Here is a 22180-nt window from a genome sequence, read left to right as displayed (position 1 = left end):
TTGGCCACTGAGGGCTAGCCTGCAGCTGCCCACCGTGGGCCGGTGACATGAGCGGCTGGGGAGGTCAACAGCCAAGCAACTGAGGGCTAAGTAATCCTGCCCGCTGTGGACCGTTAGCATACTGCCCACCGAGGGCGCACAAATGGCCAACATGGCCAGAAACATGCCCGCTGCGGGCGCATGAACGGCCGCCCAGGCCAACAGCTTACCCATCGAGGGTTAAAGCATACTGCCCAACCGAGGGCGCGAGAGAAGCGTATAGCCCTACCGAGAGCGCATGATTATAGCCCGACCGAGAGCGAGATGATTATAGCCCGACCGAGAGTGCATGATTATAGCCCGACCGAGAGCGCATGATTATAGCCCGACCGCAAGAATAAGCGTATAGCCCAACCGAGGGCGCACGAACGGCCGCCGAGGCCAGAAACCTGCCTACTGAAGGCTAAAGCATACCGCCCAACCGAGGGTGCACAACGGCCGTCAAGGCCAATAGCCTGCCCCCGAGGGCTACAGCAAACTTCCCGCCAAGGGATAAAGCCTAGTACCCACCGAGGGCCAAAGAATGCTGCCCACCGTGGACCGATTATATACTGCCCACCGAGGGCTCAATCATACTGCCTAATGAGCAAACGAACAGCCACCGAGACCGACAACCTGCCCGCCAAGGGCAAAAGCATACTGCCCGCTAGGGCCGACCTCATACTGCCCAGCGAGGGCAAACGAACGACCACCGACGCCAAGAACTCACACAACTGCCTGGCATGAGGCGTCGCACCACACACATACAATATGATGGTGGGCAGTTCGTGCGTCTGCCCCCGGTGGGCAGTGTGAATGACTGACGACCAAATGTGATGATATGACGCAAATATTATCGTTTGCTTTCTTGGAACTGGTCTATCATCACTTTCCTGAAGTAATCAAAATAAAGTCATGGCAACTCCGAACTTATGTGCTGATCGCTTGTGAGTGCGTGCGCGAGAACGTCTTTGTACGCACAGACAGGGCGTTGGAGTGTCTGCAATTATGTTTGTGTACATGAATGTGTGTGTGTGTGCGTGCGTGCGCATGCGCTTGCGCGTGTGCATATGCAGAGGTATGCCCGGAGACCTGGGTGTTTACACGTGGGCCTGGGTTAATGGTGGTGTTAGTGGATATCATAGCGTAACTTGTAGTTCCTTGGTCATTTTTCTTTTCTATTTTCTATATGCAAGTCATTTCTTTGTGTGTTGAATTTGAATACGAGAATGACCGTACTGCCTACGAACTGCCTGTCTTTCCAGAAGGCCAACATGTTTTGTGCGATTTGTGTGCATGTGTGTTTGTGTGTGCGTACGTGTGTTTGTGCATGCATCATTGTGTGCATCGTGTGTGTGTGTATGTGTGTGTGTGTGTGTGTGTGTGTGTGTGTGTGTGTGTGTGTGTGTGTGCATGTGTGTGTGTGTGTGTGTGTGCATGCATGTATAATGTCTTCTTTAAAAACTTTCTATCACTTCCAGCCGTTGCTGAAGGAGTAGGCAAGGACAGAGCTGACGTAATGTTCAAGTTTGATCTACCAACCAACAGTCAATGATTGCACAACTTCCAGAATGGTGTGTGTGTGTATGTGTGCGTGCGTGTGTGTGTGTGTGTGTGTGTGTGTGTGTGTGTGTGTGTGCGGCTCGCCCTCTCATGCTGCAAGGCCCACTGTGGGGCCTGTGGTCGGTGCTGCCGCTCTACTCGTGGATTCCAAATCCATAGCTGCCGAAGATGGCTCTCTCGTCGTGCCGATTGAACATGGTCCCTGATCTCTCGGCAGACTGCCGACTTTCTTGCGTTGCTTATCGTTTTCCATGTTGTCGGCCCCGCAAGGGGACACGTGACCGTAATTACAGGGTTTACCAGGACCAGGTGTGTGTGTGTGTGTGTATGTGTGTGTGTGTGTGTGTGTGTGTGTGTGTGTGTGTGTGTGTGTGTATGTGTGTGTGGGCGTGCAGCACACATCACACTGAGTATTGAATTCACTTGAGTAGAATGTAATTTGTGTGTGTACTGTTTTCACAGATTGTATTGTGTAGCATGCATGACTCTGCTGAAGAAACAGTTCAATGATCAGTTTTCTGCTTATTCTAGGATTTACGCATATAATTCCTCACAGTCAAGTATACACACAAGAATACATGATGTTACTGGTAGTGCAACTGCTGATGTTGCAGACAATACTTCTGTTCATACTGTTGCACACTACGTAGCTCTCCGTCACGATTCTTCTCTTGGTTTTGTTGATGTGGTTATTGTCACCAGCAAGTGCTGAGTACACTGTACAATAGTCTTATAGGTATGTATATACAGTATAATTATACTGATGGTGTTCACTGCTCTTTTGCTTCTGCTCTGATAGTCGATTGCTGATGTACGTGTTTGTCAATATTGACACCAATGCCAGCATTTACTGAAATACATTCATTGTTGCTGGTGGTACGCTTGATCAGCTGTAGCCGGCACTCTGCTGCTCCTAATGACTGTGACGAAGAGTTTATCTAGTCTTGGTGTGATGAGACGCGCGGAAACTCCATTGCTCTCAGTCCACACTGCACCGCGGCCTTTGCTGCATCACCTTATCACACATGATACAGCTGTAATGTATTTCCTTGATCTCAAGCATTAAGTCACGGTCTGCACTGCACCCCGGGCACCATTCCAGAGAGGGCAGTATTACCCCCAATAGAGTGCACCATTCCAGAGAGGGCAGTATTACCCCCAATACAGCGCACCATTCCAGAGAGGTCATTATTTTATTACCCCCAGTACACATAGTACATTGCACCATGTAACTTTGCGGATATCTACTGCATGTAGATGATGTCAAACTTACACTGTACTGTTGGGTTAGAAAGAACTGGGGGGTCAGCCTGGTAGTAGCCTAGAGCATTCCTATTTTCATGTACTATGGTTTATGCACAGTTGAGTTACTGTCTATACATTGGTATGCTGTGCCAGGGTGAAATTCCAGCCTGCATGTCCGTTTTTCACATAACCCAACCGTTCTTCAGCACCCCACAGTACAGCTGTGTGTACTCTTGATGATGTAACCATGCACTGGTCATGTGACTATAGATATTCAGGCAGACACACATGTGCACGCACGAGTGCAGTATAGCTGGCTCAAACGTGCAGCGACGTACAAAACAACAGTAAATAGATGGTAGAGTGTTGATTGCTGTTGCAGGCAAGAACAAAAAGGATAGATTCAATAGATTGGAAAGCTTTCAGTATGACAGCAGGCAAGGCGGGGTGACGGGGAAATCACTGATCACGGTAAACTCACGTCATCTCAATAAAAATGATACGTAAACGGCGGCGGAGGCAGCAGGCGATGGAAAGTAACCCGGTACATGATTCACTACGTGTACTATGCTGAAGATGCTGAGAACAAAACACACACAACACACGCCAACCACACCACGATGGTGTGTGCAGAGCAGTAAAACTGAACATGGGAGGGAGATAAAGTGTGTACTGTGTTGCCATGGTACCCACTGCTGCTACAGCTGTAGATACAGATATTACAGGTATGTAAACAGGAGAATGACGTCATGTCTGCTGCTAGTAATACTATTAGTCTTGTAGTAATGATGAGCTTACTTGCTTACAATAGGTCAGGAATACTAACACATATTCATATGATTACTTCACCATTGCCAGCCACTGGCTATGTAACTTTGTCGTTGTTGCTGTGTTGTATGGGCAGAGCACAAATACTTCACACTTACATTGATATGCAGAGTATCATCTTTGATCACCCATACAACCACGGCTACATAAGCTACCAGACGCTGAGATCACGGGCCGAATGCTTCATGACGTGCATCTTGCCTTGAACCTGTTGCAAAAGACACATACATAGAACACAATGACATCCACTTGGATCATTGTTTCCACAGGCCAATCACTACAGAACACAGAAATGAAACTGTCGGCTCAACCAAGAAAACACAAAAAGCACCAAGGAACTACAAGTTACGCTACGAGAGAGCTTGATGACCTAGACTAAAAAAGCATACAGATGTTAAAAATTCTTATAAATTTCTCCTTTTTTTTAAGACATAACCTGGGATTCGAGCCTGCACTATCGCCCTGCATGCATCCCCCGATACACTTCGCATACGTACTAATTCTTGCAAGTCGCTTCCCGTTATGATCTTGCATTTGAAAGCCCTATTTGAATATGCATTGTGGCCAGCCGTCTTTGATGGTACGGTACGGGACAGGCACGGTCGAGGGTTATACGACACCGTCTACCGCCTTGATGACATAGGCAAAAAAGCATAAGGATGTTATACATTTTTCAATTCTCCTATTCTATTTTTTCAGGCATAACCTGGGATTCGAACCAGCACTATCGCCCTAGATGCATTCCCCCATACACTTCGCATTCATACTCATTCTTCCAAGTTGCTTCACGCTATGATCTTGCGTTTGAAAGCCCTATTTGAATATTGCGGCCAGCTGTATGTGGCCAGCTGTGTTTGATGGTACGGTACGGGACAGATACGGGATAGCGCCAGGCGTGACACAAACACACAAACAAACAAACACACAAATACCAAATTAAAGCTGTGTGGACCGTGGCTAGCGCCAGACGTTACTGAAGTAACGTCTTCTGCATAGCTACGGGAATAAAGTCCACTAACACCATCAGTTACAGGGGTGTCTGAAGGTGTTATAGTGAGGTAAGGTCAGCCATCTGAAGTACAAGTTACTCGTGGGGGAGGGGTGGCTGAGCCGAAATTTTGGAAATTTAGAGTCCAAATCAGTGTATTTTATTGGTTCACGGAGTGGTACCTGGGGGCAAAAAGTGATACGGTTAATAGCGTAGTGACCGTAGCGTGTCCAACACCCCTGTGTCACATGACAATCAACTCATGCGATAACATTGCACGGCACTGACCGACGGTACTGACCTTCTACAACTAACTGGCTATCAGCTCTAGCAAGTCTTGGATGCGCACTCCAACAGCATTCCAACTTGGAATGTTCTTAGTTACATGATAACATAGGAGGGGAAGGTGAGCACAACCAAGACAAGCACAAGCTGAAAGTCTTAGCTGTGAAGGCCGATGTACATGCATGTCCATGACGATACTGGCAAGACCATTGGACAGTACGGTCAAACCAAGATTCAAGGACGCATAGCAACATAGCACACAACTTGCGTGGCTCTAAAGATTCAACATGCATGAGCTGATTGTCAAGTAACTGGTGGTGTTAGTGGACATTATAGCGTAACTTGTTGTTCCTACAAAATAACCAACAAGGCGTCGCAACCCATACCCGCTGAGCAATGACACAAATTCCACTAACAAGGCTAGGAGAAATTTATATTTTAGATTACAAGTCATACAGTACCTTATGCTGACCTTTCATACAAACTTCCAGTCAACTTGCTCATCATGCTGGCGGCTTATGTATATAATACAAACTAACCTTAGGTTTATATGTGGAATATAAACTGAACACAAACCGAGGCGAAGCCGAGGTTTGTGTGATAGTTTATATTCCACGTATAAACCTAAGAGTAGGTTGTAGTATATTTATACCAGCCTTTATACAAACCTCCATTCAACTCTACCGACTTTTTTGTGAGCAGTATCAGCCATTAATCATTACCCTTGTCTTCTACCGAAGAGATAGCCATTCTTCATTACTTGTGGAAGACAGTAGACTAGGCTACTAGCACTGTACAGCGGTTATGCATGAGTCAACACTGACAACAGTATCGCTTTACCTAGTCACTAAGCCAGTGCAGAGCTTCCTCCAAAAAGTGAGAACTTTCGTGACATTCTTTAGGTGACGACGTTGGAGAACACGGTCAACTGCTTGTTTCCATGGTGAATTTAGGCGCGCAAATTTGGGCGCGCTTTTTGAAGTTATAAGCAACTTGGGCACCCCATATCTGCCACTTCCTCCAGTTTGGCAGTTGTGGTAACATTGATTTCACTATGGATCCAGATCAGTCTGAAGATCCACCCAAGAAAAGAGTTTTCGGAGCGTCAACGAAGGAGGACCAGCAAAAACTCATCTCTGACGCTGTTCCAAAGAGTACACACTCAGCAACCCAGTATTGGGTACGGCTCTTCACTGATTACTGCAAAGATCAAAAGGCTTCGACTACGAACTTCTCCTCAATCCCTATTCCGGAGCTTTCAGACCTAGTTGGCTCTTTCTACGTCGATGCGAAGACGCGCCATGGAACTCCTTTCTCAAAGAACAGTCTTCTGGCAGCAAGAAGTGCTATACAGCGTCATCTGTCTTCTATGCGAGAAATCAACATATTCAGCGATGAAGCCTTTGCAAGGACCAACAAACTATTGGATGGTGTACTAAAGGCACGCAAGCGCGCAGGCAACGAACCAGCTGTAAGCACAAAGAACCACTGTCTGAAGACGATCTCGGAAAGCTGCGCACATATTTCGAGGATGTCGTCGAAACAACCGACGCGATCAAGCTGGCGTTCTACGTTTGGTACCAGCTAACTCTCCACTTCTGCCTCAGAGGTGGTGAAATGCAGTCAAAGCTAACGAAACGCGACCTCGTGTTTGAATCTATCGACGGACAAGACGTGCTCAGGCTTGGAACATCGTTTATGTCCAAGAATCACCAAGGGGGCTTGACAGGATCGGACTGGTCGTCAGCAGGAGTAATCAATGATCAAACGCAGCTGACAGCAATCAAGCGTTACCTTGACAAGCTTCACCCTGACCAAGATCGCTTGTTTCAGCGCGCTGTGAAACCTGGTAAGCTTCCTGCTGATATGTCATGTTGGTACACACGCTCACCGCTGTCGCACAATCTGTTAGCAGGAATGATGAAGAGATTGTCTGAGCTCGCTGATCTTTCCATGGCTTATACTAATCATTGTGTACGTGCCACTTGCATTACCAACATGAAGCGCAGTGGCATTGATGATAGGCGAATTTGCAGTGTGTCAGGCCATCGTAATGTTCAATCCTTATCTGCTTATGATCGCCCCACCACAAAAGATTCTTGCTCTATGGCTGCTGCTGTTGATCTTGGCTCTGTGAAAGCTGTTCCGCCTGCCACTTGCAAAGAGAATTTTCCACTGCACCCTTCATCCATAGCCACTTCTGTCCAGGCTAGCCCTGTTCAGAATAGTACTTCTACTGTGAGTTCATCTGCTTTGGCTCCCTATCTGAATGCTGCTGCTTCTACATTTCAGAACACATCTATTGTGTTCAACATTCATGCTGACCGTGCTAAGCAAGCTCGCAAAAAGCTAAAGAGAAAGCGCTCTACATCCGATTCTGCTGCCTAATCCTGCTGCTGACAGTGTTGTGGCCCTAAAAAAGGCGTTTATATTCAAGTTTATATTCAGGTTTATATTGTGATTTCAGGTTTATATTCAGGTTTATATTGAAAATATAAACTTGAAATCTCTGTTGAAGTTGAATGAGAGTTTGTATAAAAGGGTGGTATAAACTGGGCATATAAGCCTCATACCCCATACAAACCCCATATAGACCGCCACCATAGAAACAGGAAGAAGTTGACTGTCAGTTTGTATGAAGGTCAGCATAAGTATAATACATCCCACTAGTACGCTTGTACGTGAAATATAAACCATCAGTTACAGGGGCCGACATACAAACCTCGGCTTCGCCTCTGTTTGTATGTCGGTTTATATTTCACGTACAAGCGTACTGTTGGGTTGTATTATATACATAATTATTTTCCGGAGTATAAGCCGCACCCCCTCCCCCCCCCCCCACATTTTTTTGCCATGAAATACAGACATTTATTTGATGATCACTGCTATTTTGATCATTGGAATATAACCCATTCTTTTGGGTGAATTTTGCGTGTTCAAAGTGCGGCGTTGTCTCCAGAAAATACGGTACGTAATTCCAATACCATCGACATGACGGAAACCTCGTGCCCATGCACGGTCACTTTGTCTAGCCAACTCAACCACACACGAGAGTGTGTGCATGACTATACACACACACATACTTGAACCTTGAACTTGCCCATTGCCAGAGGCAATGATAGAGAAAGGACTAATATGGCGGCAACCGGCAGAAAGGTTCGTGGCACACAATACACACACGCACATACTGTACAAACACACACACACACACACATACACACACACACATACTGTACACACACACACACATACACACACACATACTGTACACACACACACACACATATACACGCACACACATGCTGTACACACACACCTTGACTTTGCCCATTGCGTAGCAATGATGGCGCATTGTTATTTCTCCAGTCCACGACAGAACGACTGATGACGTTTCAGGTCGCCGCTTCGACGGAACATGCGGCCGCAGGCGCACCCCGTAGCCAGCAGCAGAGGGTGCCTTGGGTGGTCGACGGCGAATGGTACGCCACTCCGGAAGGTTCTGGGCTGCACCGTACCATCAACATGTTGGTACCGGTGGCTCAACCGACGAAACGTCATCCATAATGACGTCCTCCACCTCTTGCGTGGACCATGCGCGGGGCGCGGGGCAGGCAGTTCACCGAAGAGAACACACTTGGGCAACCCGTAATTTTCCATCCGTGTCACGTGTCCAAGCCAGCGCAAACGCCGTTCCCGTACGATGTGACCAATGTCCTCAGGCACTCCAAGGGTCATTGCAAGGGCTGAGGATGCACACACACACACGCACACACACACACACACACACACACACACACACACACACACACACACACACAAACACACATACACACATACACACATACACACATACACACACACACTTGTACTTGTTGCTCACTTCCAAAACTGGTCACGTGGGTCTCCCCGGGAGAGGGGAGAGAGACTCAAAAGGAATCTTGGAAAGATGACTCCATTGGCTATTGAACCGCCCAATGGCTGAAACCCCCTGAAATCCCTAAAACTCTGGGTGGACTTGAACATGATCCCACTTATGGGCTCACCACACCTCAGTAAGTGGGCGAAGACAAGGTGCAGAAAAAGGATTGACGTAACCAGGGTATCCGTCCCGGGATCCAACTGCAGGTACCCCTGCCCCACCTCCCCAGTGAAGGTAATACTTGCTACTAGTGTGGGTGGCTAAATCAGAGTGGATCTGATATAAGCTTCACTAGCACCATTGATTACACAAGAGTTAATCTAGCCAGAAGCAGTCCATGGTTAAAGGGGAAGTATACCCTAAAATCAAATTTTCACCAGTTGTAGTCTTCGGGGTGCTGAGTCGAATGGTCTTGGTCCGAGGAAGCTGAGACGCTCCCTTCCTCCTTTATTCCCAATCGAACTCGCGCACTTCCACCGAAACTGGGTGACTGCGCCCTACTAGATGGGGATTTGTATGCAAATGTCACTAAAAGCGCCATTTCGTTCTTATAAAAGCACGGATGACCGCGATTGGCCCATATGTTGTAGTCTTTTGGACGCTGAGTCGACTGGTTTTGGTCCGAAAAGGCTGCGATGCAGCGTTCCTCCTTTATTCCCAATCGAACATGGTTGAACAAGCGGTCACGTGCTCCTGCGTACACCAGTCATTTGGTCACCGTGCCTGCAGGGTACAACTTACTAGCCTGTTTGACCTTTTTCGGGTGCAGTCCTGTCACTCGAGTTGAACTCGAGTTGAACCTTGGTGTGAAAGTTGTCTCCTGCTGGTGCGGTGACCAGGTGATTTGGGCACCCAGGAGCACGTGACCGCTTGTTCAACCATGTTCGATTGGGAATAAAGGAGGAACGCTGCATCGCAGCCTTTTCGGGCCAAAACCAGTCGACTCAGCGTCCAAAAGACTACAACATACGGGCCAATCGCGGTCATCCGTGCTTTTATAAGAACGAAATGGCGCTTTTAGTGACATTTTGCATACAAATCCCCATCTAGTAGGGCGCAGTCACCCAGTTTCGGTGGAAGTGCGCGAGTTCGATTGGGATTCAAGTAGGAAGGGAGCGTCGCAGCTTCCTCGGACCAAGACAATTCGACTCAGCACCCAGAAGACTACAACTGGTGAAAATTTGATTTTAGGGTATACTTCCCCTTTAACAGGCATAAGGCCATGGTAAAAAATAAAGTTGATTCTCAGGTCATGAGCCTGTGAAAATCGGTGCGAGCGAGCGATTTTTTATTTTAATTCCCACAATTTTTTTATTTCCAAAGATAGGGTCACACATGTGTACGTCACACGTTCATAATTAATTTATAATTATTTTATTATTCAGGCCATGGAGTAGAAAAATACCGGTATTTTACTACTCCCGGATTCATGCCTTTCGCATTGACCGTCTTCATGCACGCATATGCATGCATAGAAATAAAAAAATCGTCGGTGCGCCGCCAAAAATCGATGCGCGCGTACTTGAGAATCAAAGGTATTTTTTACCATGGCCTAATATACTTCAACTAGAAAGTATGAACCCTGAAAAGGTGGCAGATACAACATTACACCTTCAAGAAACCGAGCCCATTGGCAACAGAACCAACACAATCAGGCATAAGTGTACCCACCAACCGGACTAGCTGGCACACACACACACACACACACACACACACACACACACACACACACACACACACACACACAAACACACACACAACACACACACAACACACACACAAACACACACACACATACACCAGGTAATCGGAGCGTGTGGAGTGCCACTAACTGGAAAAATGAAGACGGAATACTAATCAGGATGTTACATGTATGTTTGAGTAAAACTTTTATTTTATCTTATTTCAAATTTCTTCCACACAATCAACTTACATGACATGTACTTACTTCCCATCATCTCAGTTTTCTTTTCTATCCATCCATCTGTACTCCATATCACTCCGTATCACTGTTGTAGAAATATTCCTCAATGTGTGTACTAGTCTCCACAGCCATGTGATGACACTTTGGGACATGTCCCTAACACCATAGCACACTCCAGTTGGTAGTTTTACATTTGCCCACATTATCTGTGACCACAACACGAAATGCATAGCGGCAATCAATGGATGAAGTGTTCATTGAAGAGAGAGAGAGAGAGTTTGTAGATACACGTATCTTTCCACTTTTTCAGCAGCTTACCGTCTTCAGCTCACATCCTATACGAGATCTCTCACGCTGGCTTGCACCTTGGCTCTGTTGACTTTGGATGCGACATCGCAGAAAACATTCTACACTACAGGAGCTGCTAATGCAGAGCGTTTTTTCACGCTCGATCCCGGTGCTCCACCTCGTTCCGCCGTTGGTGACACTGACCACGGTCACAAGAGATGTCTCAGTAAGGTAACGAGCACCACAACACTGTCGAGATCAATGAGAAAGAGAAAACACTGAAAACAACAAAGAAGAATCAAAGTCAAGTACCGTACTGGCAATATATGTTGCCGCGTAACGCGTAACGCAGGGGGGTGCGGCGTAACGCGCGACCAGGCTAGTGCGACAAATTTTCGTTGAGTTCGTAACGCGCGTCCGGCGGGGTGCGGCGATCTTTTCATTGCAGTTTGCACTGAACAAGAAAAAATGATGCGGCAAAAGCAAAAAAATGATGCGGCAATAGCAAAAAAGTGATGCGGCAATAGCAAAAAAAAGGACTGCGGCAATATAGAAACCTGTGTAACGCCTACTAACGGCTCCTGTGCGACTTTGCATGTAACGCCCTGCGTGCGGCAAACATGTGCCAATGTAACGCTTCATGGCCTCACTGCGGCAACATATATTGCCAGTACGGTACATCTGATCTATGCGACTTGCATGTGTTGCCACTGGCAACTGGTTCGGTGGAGAGGACGATTTCTTTTGCGATTTTAGTACAGTGTGCATGGACCGTTGCTATGCGCATCGAAGGAACCGTGACCATGGTGACGTCGGACGTCCTGTATTTTTCCGTGGCGCTTGATCTCCAGCCCAGACCACTTGGAGTCGGACTGGGTCTGTCGGTGCCCGGCGGTGGATTCACCATGCATGTAACTCACTCGTTGAGTCAGTGTTGTCACGGACGTGAGGCCTTTGGCTTTGGCTTTGGAGCTGGTCCGAGATAGTTTTTTTTTAGTTTTCTGTCTTGGATTCCTGTCTAACTGATAAGAGTGGTAGTCGTCGGTCTGCAGGCCCCCGCAGAGTTAGGAACTCATTTCGTTGCACGCTAGCTCAGTGACTTCTAGAACCAGTTGAACAATCGCCAAGTAGAAGCCCAGCCACTGTTTGAAACTTTGAACGCGTACTTTGTAATTGTAACTAACGTTCCTTGCGCAGACCATCGCTCACCAATACTCCAGGCATTAGTCCGACTGTCCGTATACGAGTTGAGCGGACACTGCGAGTCTTTTGGACAGTGCTAGCGGATCAAATCGAACTAACTAACTTGAATGAAGTTTAGTCTTCTACATGTCCTGGAGTAGATTCTAGCCTCGTTGTTCTTCCTACACACGCTGTCAAAGTTGATTACCTGTATCAGTATACTGCAGTGTTGAGTGGAGACGAGTGTGAAGGTTAGTACATGGAGCCGGGGACCGACTCATCCATGCAGTGGCGTATGAAGATGTTTTGGTTTGGGGGGGGGGGGGGGGGGCTGACTTGCTGGCAATGACCTTGATGTATGTTGGGCTATGCTAGTACCTATTGTGCGTATGTACCTGTGTACCGGTAATCCTTCTACGGAGATTTGTATGCTTGTGTAAAAGTATGTGACAACACATCATGATATAGGTGCTGCACTACACTGGACATGTACATAATATGACTGTGTGTGGAGCAATCGTGAAAACCCAGTACTGCACTACTACTGGAATCTGGACAAGAATAATGAAAATGCTGTACATGTCGATGTACATGTACGTTGAACACCAGGGATTGCACACAGCCACCACTGGATATGTAGCTCTGACTGACAGCCTGGCCAAAGTTCAAAGGGAAATTTACTGGAAAGCGTAATACCGGTACATCGGTAATGGTGAAAGAGAGTCGACCATAAAAGCAAAACTTACTGGCAAAGGCAGAGAGATACTTGTAAGCTGATGTTCAAGACTTCCCTTATTTTGGCTATTGCAAACAAGAACCTCGGACACTTGAAGGAATCTTCTCCTGCCAGTGATAAGAAGTATTGCAATGTAGTGCCGTATTTCCTCGATTAATAGACCCGGTCTTTTGTTTTTTGAAGAGGGTTGGACCCCCGGTCTCTTATTTGGGCATGGTCCATTATTTGAGCACGGTCCACTATATTTTCATCGGCACATCGCTGGATATGCTGGATTTTTAACACGTCATAATATAGAATATAGAACTTGTGCAACGCTCACTGCTCTTGGAGCATTTCGAGCACTCTTGGCGGGGTTTGCAGCTCTTTATAAAAATGCTTTGCTTTACGGGAACGTATTTCATTGCGAAGAGCTGCGCTTCGGTTCTCTGAGCTGTGCTGATGAGCTCTTACAGAGCGAAACAGTTGCTGTCCACAGACTTGAATATAGAACTTCTATATTATGACGTGTTAAAGGGGAAGTTAAGGCAAAAATTGAAATTTCACCAGTTGTAGTCTTCGGGGTGCTGAGTCGAATGGTCGTGGTCCGAGGAAGCTGAGACGCTCCCTTCCTACTTGAATCCCAATCGAACTCGCGCACTTCCACCGAAACTGGGTGACTGCGCCCTACTAGATGGGGATTTGTATGCAAAATGTCACTAAAAGCGCCATTTCGTTCTTATAAAAGCACGGATGACCGCGATTGGCCCATATGTTGTAGTCTTTGGGACGCTGAGTCGACTGGTTTTGGTCCGAAAAGGCTGCGATGCGGCGTTCCTCCTTTATTCCCAATCGAACATGGTTGAAGAAGCGGTCACGTGCTCCTGCGTACACCAGTCACCTGGTCACCGTGCCTGCAGGGTACAACTTACTAGCCTGTTTGACCTTTTTTGGGTGCAGTCCTGTCACTCGAGTTGAACCCGAGTTGAACCTTGGTGTGAAAGTTGTCACCTGCTGGCGTGGTGACCAGGTGATTTGGGCACCCAGGACCACGTGACCGCTTCTTCAACCATGTTCGATTGGGAATAAAGGAGGAACGCTGCATCGCAGCCTTTTCGGACCAAAACCAGCCGACTCAGCGTCCAAAAGACTACAACATATGGGCCAATCGCGGTCATCCGTGCTTTTATAAGAACGAAATGGCGCTTTTAGTGGCATTTTGCATATAAATCCCCATCTCGTAGGGCGCAGTCACCCAGTTTCGGTGGAAGTGCGCGAGTTCGATTGGGATTCAAGTAGGAAGGGAGCGTCTCAGCTTCCTCGGACCAAGACCATTCGACTCAGCACCCCGAAGACTACAACTGGTGAAATTTTAATTTTTGCCTTAACTTCCCCTTTAAAAATCCACCATTTCCAGCGATGTGCCGATGAAAATATAGTGGACCGTGCTCAAATAATGACTTCTATATTACAAAATTTAATAATGAAAGAATGCACTAGCCACTACAAAAATTGTAGTTGCGCAACCTAAAATCGTGTCCTTTATTGATCCACCACGTGCTTTCTTAGTGCGCATGCGCAAAGCGATGAACTCAAATAAGAGACCGGGTCTCTTATTCGGGCATGGTCTACTATTTTTCCGTGAGGCCTCAAGGAAGGTCTACTATTTGAGCATGGTCTATTATTCGAGCATGGTCCATTAATCGAGGAAATACGGTATGTTCCACTGATAACAGATTTTCCACAATGACTAATGTGACCCTGGTGAATTCTTTAGGAGGTCATTGAATTATGGCTGCAAGCCTCGATCGGGCTCAGTTTCTAATGAAAATGTTGAAATTTATGACCACCGCCCAAGAGTTTGGTGGTCGTATCTTGCAATCTTTGTCTCCGAGAACTACTGTGCTTATAACAGTCAGTCTCGAAATCTTTTCTGGAAAGTGGCTTTCTTCAGAACGCTGCGGTATAGCAATGAGAAGCACTGACTCCGAGTAAAGGAAAGTTCTCTTGCCTTTCCGATTTTGAAGAAAACTGCCCATGAAAAACAACGCTTCATTAGCTGCTACGATGCAAAAACAACCAAGGGATGATCTAGTGAGTGTGCTTCACGCCGGTGACACGCACATTCTTTTAGATCTGAAAAAGTGGAGACTTATGACTGTAGTGATGTCACTTCTCTGCGGTTGATGTCACAGTATAAGAATTAGCAGAGAAGTAGTGTTCTCTGTCCTCCCAGGAACGGGTATGAGGGAGCACGGTGTGGGATAAAAGGAGGTGACGAGTGCAGGGTCGACTTCTTTTGTCTTTGTGCGGAGAGTTGAGTGAGAGTGCCCACCCACCCACCCCAGTGATCATCATGTAATTTCAGAATATATATATCATCGCTTTTATTTTTCTAGAGTTGTGTGGCTGCATAAGGCCACACGTTTTTATTTCTATGTTTCTCGTCACCTGAAAATCGAAAAACGTATGCGAGAGGTGGAAAAAATTAAAATGACCGAAAAATAAAAAAAAGTTTATTAGACCTTTGTTGACACTAAAATCCACCAATACACCATGCAAAATAGCATCCATAGTTAACACCTAGTATGTGCTCTTTAATTCTTGCATTATCCCATTATGACCATGCTTAAAGACGCAGCGTCTTTTCAGAAGTATTTTGATCTTCTTTTCAGCAAACGGCCTCATTGATCTGCATCGCTTGTATTGTAAACCTGTGTTTACTGCTTACTGCTTACTGCTGCTTTATTGTTCCAAATATCAGTTTAGTTTAGTTTAAATATCTCTTATTATTATTATTATTATTTTTCCTCACCCCACACCCCTCTCAGTACTCAGTTATTGGCCCTCTTAAGAGTTGTGTTCATCACTGTTGAGGCTTCCGATGGAAAATAAAAGAATACTACTACTACTATGTGGTAGGAGCTTCTGTCACAATCTGTGCATGTGCAGCTAGATTGCGCACAAAAAATGGCGACCTCGTATCATGTGTCGCGCAGGCCAGGCCACATTATGTCCATGTGCATGAGTGTGCTGGTCCCCACATGCACGGTCAATGCAGCACATGTTTTTATTTTTTCCTCCAGACTCCTGAATCGTATGCGCGCGGGTGACGAGAAACATAGAAATAAAAACGTGTGGCCTAATGGTCTAACGTGTTGGGAGTTTTTTGTTGGACTAAGCAATGGTTTTGTATAGTCCTGACCACGGAACTGTGTGCAAAGACGATAAGTTGGGGCGATGTGCGGTGGTGGCACCCACTGGCAATATGGACGTGTTCAATAGTGGTGTACACGTATGAGTGAATGTGCGGATGTGTGCGAAACGAGTGGAGTGCAGGGTGGAGAGAGAAATGATTATGTACATACATGTACATGAATGACTGCAGGGTCAGCTCTGACTACGATTGATCTGAGTGCATGACCACTGACTGATCTGCACTGCATACATGATACTCACTTGCGTGTTCATCAAGTTTAGGGTCTTTGGCCCCACATCCACCAAAAGGTTAGGGGAGGGGGGGGGGGGGGGCGGGCGGCTGGCTCCCCCTTGCCCCCCGCCCCGATTCCTACACCACTGCCATGATCCGTGGAACATTTGGTTCGAAGCACGATTGTACTGGTAAATGATTTGTATTCTCTCTTCCCTTTTCTCAGACTCAACAGCGCACTTGTGATCATCACGAAGCGCTCTGACTCTACTTTACAACATTGCAAGCAGAGAACTGCGGATGAGCAGTGACGGCGAAAAGTCACCAAGTCGTCGCCAGTTTCAATCCCGGATCAAGACTCAACACACGCTGGTGTGAGTTAGCGCACCCTTCACTTCAGCTGATCACCGCAGCTTAGCGAAAGCTGACGCCGCAGTTCTGTTGGACCGACAGCAGGGTGGCCGACAAAAGCTACTGGACACTGGCGTACGCATGCACAGTATCTTCACTGTTGCCGAGGTGCTGGCTGTACTGCAGAGCAATGGACGTATTTCTGACGCCCAAGTAGACTCTGTCAAGCAATTTGTCAAGGACAATCAATTTTAGTCGTACGTTCTTGTTCTGTTTTGCTGATACCCGTACGCTGCTGCTGCTGCTGGTTATCTAGAGCCTAGAGGTTACGTGAGTGATGTGAGTGATGTCATCACATGTGCTTTTGTATGGAGTGCATGACGTCGTCCCATGTGCTTTGTATGGAGGACATGCTGTGGAAACCAGTGCTGGTTTTGAATTGAGTAGCGAACAGTTTATATTGAGATTTGAACGGCAAACAGTTTGTATTAAGTGGCAAACGGAACAAACAGTGTTACGAAAGTAGCAGCCATGTCACTGTGGCTAAGCAGCAACATCGCACTGCTGTTTCCCAACACAGTGTCCTCCTCCTTGTTTCTTGCTGTCAAGCTGACAACAATGACCTGTGTGTGTGTGTGTGTGCGCGCGCGCGTGCGCGTGTGTTTGTGTGTGTGCATGTGTGTGTATACGTGTCAATAGTAAAACAGAACAAAAAGTAACAAATAAAAAAATATCGGTACATGCCATGATGCCAGTGACCAAAGGAACCATTGCCACTGCACGTAGATCTACTGTGGCAGACGCTGTGACAGGCACTGAAGTCAAGAGACTGGTTTATGGTGAAAATACACATATGAAGAATAATTCTACAATCATCGTGCTCATGTAGATGTACATGTACCTCAGTGACAATACCTGTATGCCTCTCTACGTCTACAGCTAGACCTCATTGTTGTTAGCTCTTGACAGCATGAAACAAGGTGGAGGACACTGTGTTGGGAAACCAGTGACCTTACTACAACCATCCACGGTTGGCAGAGCCCCGGTCCGTTGGAACCATCTGAACCATAAATTGCATAATGGGTGTTGATCCCGGTTCTGACTAGGCGCCGGCGGATTATGCCGGCAGAAAAATTGGCAGAATTCGCTACTTTTTCTGGTAAGTTTCATGCATGTTAGGTATGTGGATAAAGAAATGGAGCAGAATTCGAGGAATTGCCCGCCATTATAGGCGATTCACACGACAGGCAAATCCACGTTTACAGGAAAGTCACCATGGAGATATTCCTGCGGGTGACCAAAATTTGCCCGCGGGAATCAAAAGTGTCCATGGCCTTTTTGCCCGCGGATGCACTCATCTGCGGGCACTTTTACAGTTATGAGGCTGTGAGGTCGTACTATCGTACGGTAGTCTTGAACCCTGGTTGTTTGGCCTTCGTCTTTGGGTACTCATTCCAAATCACCACAGTAACGCCGTATACTCACCGGATACTCGCGGGAGCTCTGGCCGCCACCCGCGGCCGTGTGAACTGCAGCCTCACGTTTCACTTCCTGCGGGCACCTGACAAACGTGGATTTGCCTGTTGTGTGAATCGCATATTAGGGACCTTTCGCATTTGCTACGAAACGAATGCGAAACGAAAGTTTGATTCGGCTCGTAATCGTTTCGTTGAAAACAGATTTCAGGTTTCGCAAGTCGTCATGCAAATGTGCATGGCAACTACGAATACGGCCGCGGGCGCCGGTAGTTTGGCGTACGGGGTTTTACACCCACACGTGCATGGATCATGGAATCAAGGGAAAAATGTGTACCTTGCAAAACATGTGTACCTATCCAAATAAATGTGTACCTGACGGATTCGGAGCGTGCCACGAATGAAGAGGCTTCCATTCGTGAAAACGAGTTCTCCGCAGGGACTCTGACGAATCCTCGAACCCAGGTGACGAATCAGCATTCGTTTCGTATCCGTACGCGGGGTGCGAAAGGTCCCTATGAAAGGGGAAGTTAAGGCAAAAATTAAAATTTCACCAGTTGTAGTCTTCGGGGTGCTGAGTCGAATGGTCTTGGTCCGAGAAAGCTGAGACACTTCCTTCCTACTTGAATCCCAATCGAACTCGCGCACTTCCACCGAAACTGGGTGACTGCGCCCTACTGGATGGAGATTTGTATGCCAAATGTCACTAAAAGCGCCATTTCGTTCTTATAAAAGCAGGGATGACCGCGATTGGCCCATATGTTGTAGTCTTTTGGACGCTGAGTCGACTGGTTTTGGTCGGAAAAGGCTGCGATGCAGCGTTCCTCCTTTATTCCCAATCGAACATGGTTGAACAAGCGGTCACGTGCTGCTGCGTACACCAGTCACCGTGCCTGCAGGGTACAACTATTACTTACTAGCCTGTTTGACCTTTTTTGGGTGCAGTCCTGTCACTCGAGTTGAACTCGAGTTGAACCATGGTGTGAAAGTTGTCGCCTGCTGGCGTGGTGACCAGGTGATTTGGGCACCCAGGAGCACGTGACCGTTTGTTCAACCATGTTCGATTGGGAATAAGAGAGGAACGCTGCATCGCAGCCTTTTCGGACCAAAACCAGTCGACTCAGCGTCCAAAAGACTACAACATATTGGCCAATCGCGGTCATCCGTGCTTTTATAAGAACGAAATGGCGCTTTTAGTGACATTTTGCATACAAATCCCCATCTAGTAGGGCGCAGTCACCCAGTTTCGGTGGAAGTGCGCGAGTTCGAGTGGGATTCAAGTAGGAAGGGAGCGTCTCATCTTTCTCGGACGAAGACCATTCGACTCAGCACCCCGAAGACTACAACTGGTGAAATTTTGATTTTTGCCTTAACTTCCCCTAAGGTTTGTATGGTTCTGCCAATTTCACTGCTTTTCGAGCAGAATCTGCCACCTTTTCGAGCAGAATCCGCCGGTCCCTAGTTCTGACCCTCATTATGCTAGGGGAGTTTAGAGTTACACATGGGACAATGTCATGTAACTCTTGGGTTACCATGGTTACCGGTACGTGTTCTGAGGGTGTAGTCGGAGGCATCTTTATATAATAATAATAATAATATTCGCGGGATCCGCGTCGGCATCGCTTGAATGTTCAGAAACAAACAAACTAGCCTTCGCATCCGCAGGCCACCACTATGCCTATTAACCTTAGTGGCGAATGCAGACCTCACAAGTGAGTCAGGGGAGAGGAGGTTAGTCTCTCAACCAATCGGGCGTGTAACGGCCCATAACCCTGTAAACTGCATCCTTGTTATTCTCACTCCGAGCTGTGAGTACCCAGTTGACCGTGGGTGTCGGCGCAGTTCAGCACGCGTAAAAAGTCTTTTTACACGCTCCCTGCTACCAGCGCGGGTCTTGAACTCGGGACCTCATGATTCGCAGGCAGGCCTGCAAACCAATCGGCCATATGCGTATCTTTATATACAAGTATAAAATGTTTAGTTATGCCTTATGATAAGACTAAGATGGTATAAACTAACGGACTAAGACTAAGTCATGTAGCATAGCGTAGGCCGCATGTTTATTTATTTATTCAAACAGTAGTTTGGAGGCGGTGGGAAAACAGTTTCGTAATAAGTATTCGCATGCAACGACGCAAATCCACACAATTCAGTAGACACTTCTTTTCTATCAAACGTTTTCTTTCCCTTCTCTTCAGGATAGTACAGGGAATGTTGTAAATTTGAAAAAACACATGACTATTATAGAGAATGAAAGAAAGAAAAAAGTCAACACTTCAACATAGGTGTTAAAATGATTAAAGTGTTAAAAACTCAAAAACACACAGCTGCAAGTTGTAGACAAACACGTTGAACACATCAGGGAACACTTGTCACACTTTCACGAGGTGTGACACCAAACAACTGCAACGATAACACATTCTCCTTCTGTACACATAGTTCTGGATCTAGTTTACGAATATACAGAGCTTCTAACACAGCAAGATGTAACTTAGACCTTCCACGAGTCAAAATCGAAAAGATATCATCATTATACAACTTACGACAACTAGCGCTGCCCGACAAATGACGCTTGATGGACGATGTCCGATCACTTAGCTCTGTCACCTTCGACGCCTGCTGTTGTTCTCTTCCGTTGGGCTTGTTTGGTTGGTTGCTCCGGTCCACACCTCCAACGTCCGTTGATTTCATGTCCGTTTTTGTTGATTTCATGGCCGTTTTCGTTTCACTTCTTGGTCTTCCTCGTTTCCTCTTGTTGATCGTTGTTGTCACTTCCATTATCGACGTATTCAAATCCCCAGTACTCCGTCTCTTCACCTTGCTTCTGGTGAATTTTCCGGTGTCTATGAGCTCCAGTGTCACATTGGGTGGTTTTCGAGACGGTCTCCCTCGCTTCCTCACGCTAGTCTGAGATGGGCCAAGCTCCCCGCCCGTCGAGGCGGAGGCGCGCATGCGTACATCTACACTGGACGCAGACAAAGGCGTTCCAGTATCGGACTGCACAGCACAATTTGGAGGACGGCCACGACGAGGACGAGTACCACGAGCGTCAACAGGGACAAGACCTAACGGCACATGTTGACGGATGCGTGCGCCCAGGTGTTGAATCAACGGACGTTGGAGGTGGAGCTGGTCCGAGATAATTTTTTTTGGTTTTGTGTCTAGTACTAGTAGTACTAGTAGTAGTAGGGTGAGTTATTTGTAGGGCTCAAACGGTCACGGTTTTACCCCCAACGGTTAACTGCTAAGCTAACGGTCGGTTTAACGGTTATAACCTATAAGCCACGGCAATCAGTCTTCCAGTCGCAAGAACAAACGCTGGCAAGTCGAGGTACGCCTTCAACGCTACAGGTAAATGGAACAGATTACCTGGAGACGTCCGCTCCAGCACAACTCTGGAGACCTTCAAAGCTGCAGCAGTACCCTACGCAATTGCTCGTTGACTACATGGAACAGTAGCAAATGCCATGTTTGACAATGGATCCGATTTCCAGCTGACTATCATTTCCAGTGCATACACACTTTTTTCTTTCCTTCTTTTTTTCTCCCTCTCTCTCTCTCTCTCTCTCTTTTTTTCTCCCCTCTTAAGATCTTCGCTACCTTGTCATTGGGAAGAAATTCCCGTTTGGATTTTGCGAAGTAAAACAAAGTTAAAAAAAAAAAAAAAAAAAAATCCTGCGGACTCTTTTTTAACCGCATATTATTTTGACTATACTTATTCAAAAAATGTACCCTATTCAGTACAACGCACACATGTATATTCTCTTGCATGCTCATTCATAGTCAATCATACATACTCTCACACGAAGAGACCAGATATGACCGAGTTGACAGCCCAGAAATAATTGGGTACGCGTGCGACAGCCTGCGAAAGTGCATACTTTGCAACGACCTCATACTTGAAAATTTGACTGAAAAGTTACTGCGTAACCGTTATCTTTATCGGTTAACCGTTAATTCTTCGTAACC

The 22180-nt window shown here is 46.7% G+C and overlaps 1 long non-coding RNA gene across 2 annotated transcripts; it reads right to left on the bottom strand.

The window, feature by feature from the left end:
- Positions 1-3178: 3178 nt before the first annotated feature.
- Positions 3179-11356, bottom strand: LOC135818570 (uncharacterized). Of its 2 annotated transcripts, none has more exons than XR_010553700.1 (4): positions 11089-11356; positions 10780-10976; positions 8244-8670; positions 3179-3862 (listed from the first exon to the last, which is right to left on the bottom strand). It is a non-coding gene; the product is annotated as an uncharacterized LOC135818570 (long non-coding RNA). The 2 variants fall into 2 exon arrangements; XR_010553699.1 differs by having other exon boundaries at positions 10795-10976.
- Positions 11357-22180: the final 10824 nt, after the last annotated feature.

Source organism: Sycon ciliatum, chromosome 5 (assembly GCF_964019385.1).
Source record: "Sycon ciliatum chromosome 5, ocSycCili1.1, whole genome shotgun sequence".
Classification (NCBI taxonomy): domain Eukaryota; kingdom Metazoa; phylum Porifera; class Calcarea; order Leucosolenida; family Sycettidae; genus Sycon; species Sycon ciliatum.
The sequence above is the reverse complement of the archived record's forward strand: the minus strand, read 5'-3'. Positions and strand labels throughout refer to the sequence as shown.